Raw genomic sequence first — 2,500 nt, 5'->3', positions numbered from 1 at the left:
CATTATTTTTCTTCCTCTTGTTCCTGTTCTTTCTCCTTCCCTTCACTCCTTCGATAGCTCAGTTGGTAGAGCGGTGGACTGTAGTTGGCGCAGAGAACAGACATCCATAGGTCACTGGTTCGAATCCGGTTCGAAGGATATCTTTTCAGTAATTGATCTTAGCGATAAATCATTAACGAGCGACTAATTAAACTAACCAACAGCAGAGCAAACATATATGTCATTAGCTTAACGAGTTGTGATGGAATATATATATAATTTTCTAGTCAGAGTAATTTTCACTTTGTTTTGATGCACTTGCCCGACCTCAGCTTGAATATCGCGTGAAGCTCTGGTCGCCGTGTTACAGGAGAGATACAGACAAGCTGGAAAGAGTACAAGAAGTTAGCAAGATGATCTCACGACAGCGAAACGAGCCACACGAGGAGCGTTTGAGGGAGATGAGCTCGTGTAGTTAAGAGGAGCGAGGGATGCGAGGAGACCCAACCTATTCAAAACGTTTCGCGGCCTTTTTGTGACATGAACTAAATATTGATCGAACAGACACCGCTCAGATGGCTGTGGGACCATTGGCAAGTGACTTAGATCTAACGAAGGCAAACACCTCTTTTCTTTTCTTTTCTTTCTTTTTTTTTTTAATAGAATCGTTAACATCAGAGAAAGTAATATGTTTGTCTTTAAGCCTTTCTTATTACTCTATGACTGTCTCTCCCTCTGAGCTGCCTGGCGTTAACTTCCCTGACTCTTCCTGTCCTTTTGCCTCTTACTCATAGAATCTGTAGTGGTTGTATAGTCACTTCTCTTCTTCCTCTTGACTGACTTAATCCTCTTCCTCTTCCTCTTGACTTCTGACTGACTTAATCTTCCTCTTCTCGCTCATCTTCCTCCTTTTCCTCTTGACTGACTGGCTGACTTAATCTTTCCCTCTCCCTCTTCTTCCTCTTCTTCCTCTTCCTCTTGTCTGGCTCACTGACTCAATATTCCTCCTCTTCCTCTTCTTCTTCCTCTTCCTCTTCTTCCTCTTCCTCTTCACTGGTTGACTTCTCCTCCTCCTCCTCCTCCTCCTCCTGATGGATGGCTGGCAGGGTTGAGGGACTGGCCAATAACCGCCGAGTATTGGCTGTCTGTCTTGTGATTGGTGGGTGAGTGGGCTGTTTGAAGAGCTGATTGGCGGTTCACTGCGACTCCCTGCACGTGGTTGGTCGCTTGAAGGGCTGTACTGTGAGCTGATTGGCTGATGAGAGGTGTGTTGTGAGGGGTGATTGCTGGGTTGTTGTTGTTGGTAGTAGTAGTAGTAGTAGTAGTAGTAGTAGTAGTAGTAGTAGTTGTAGTTGTAGTTGTTGTTGTTGTTGTTGTTGGTGGTGGTGGTTAATTGTTTGATTTGTCTAAGTGATAGTTGTGATTCCTCCTCCTCCTCCTTCTTTTATTGGCAGGAGGAAAGGAAGGAAAAAGGGAGAAGATAGAAACAGAAAACTAGGAGGAAGGAGGGACGAAACAAAAGGGAGAATGGATGAGCGTAGACATTAGAAAGAGAGAAGGAATAATAGGTAGAAAATAAAAGGAAAAAGGGAAGGGAGGGAAGAGGAAGGGGAAAGAGAGAGAGAGAGAGGAAGGGGGAAAGAGAGAGTGAGAGTGTTTTGAACGTGTATCGGGTCTCATTAATCGGGTGAGATCGGGTGTAATCGGCTTGCTCCTCACTTCCCTTCCAATTAAGAGGCGAACTGTCAAATGGCCTCGTTGTGTTGGGGAAACGACGAATATTAATTGAGAGAGAGAGAGAGAGAGAGAGAGAGAGAGAGAGAGAGAGAGGGGGGGGCTAGGAAGGGAGGATAGACGTACACTCTCTCTCTCTAGTGTGTGTGTGTGTGTGTGTCAGAGAGAGAGAGAGAGAGAGAGAGAGAGAGAGAGAGAGAGAGAGAGAGAGAGAGAGAGAGAGGATCAATAGACAGTAATTAAAGACAGGAGGAAGGGAGGAAGGGAGATATTAAAGAGAGAAGGAAGAAAATGAGATAGAGATACAGATAATATAGAAACTGTGGTCATTCTGAGAGAGAGAGAGAGAGAGAGAGAGAGAGAGAGAGAGAGAGAGAGAGAGAGAGAGAGAGAGAGAGAGAGAGAGAGAGAGAGAGAGAGAGAGAGACATACAGATAGACTTACATACAGACAGACAGACAGACAAAATAAACCAACAACAAACAGAGAAACAAACAGATAGACAAATAAAAAAAAAAAATCATTGAAAAATCGAGCTTATAAGTAAACAGAACCAATGAATGAATAAATAAATAAATAAATGATGAATATATGTACAAACTGACGCACCTTGGATAATAATGAAGAACTTAAAGAAATACACGTAAAGTTTATATAAATCTGTGTAGCATCCATTAAGGAGATTACCTGTTTGTTTAAAGGGACGCTATGTAAATCAGGAGAGGGTTACTGAGACAGGTGAGAGAAAGAGAGAGAGAGAGAGAGAGAGAGAGAGAGAGAGAGAGAG

General features: G+C 43.2%; 1 protein-coding gene and 1 non-coding gene across 3 annotated transcripts in view; one reads left to right on the top strand and one right to left on the bottom strand.

Annotated features, from left to right (window-relative positions):
• The window catches only part of LOC135093410 (uncharacterized), a 55,151-nt gene that overhangs the window by 40,624 nt on the left and 12,027 nt on the right, over window positions 1–2,500 (bottom strand). The gene's annotated exons all lie outside the window — the stretch shown is intronic.
• Window positions 48–138, top strand: Trnay-gua (transfer RNA tyrosine (anticodon GUA)). The gene is given in 2 exon segments: window positions 48–84; window positions 103–138. It is a non-coding gene; the product is annotated as a tRNA-Tyr (tRNA).

This window comes from Scylla paramamosain, chromosome 43 (genome assembly GCF_035594125.1).
Source record: "Scylla paramamosain isolate STU-SP2022 chromosome 43, ASM3559412v1, whole genome shotgun sequence".
NCBI classification, from domain to species: Eukaryota; Metazoa; Arthropoda; class Malacostraca; order Decapoda; family Portunidae; genus Scylla; species Scylla paramamosain.
The sequence above is the reverse complement of the archived record's forward strand: the minus strand, read 5'-3'. Positions and strand labels throughout refer to the sequence as shown.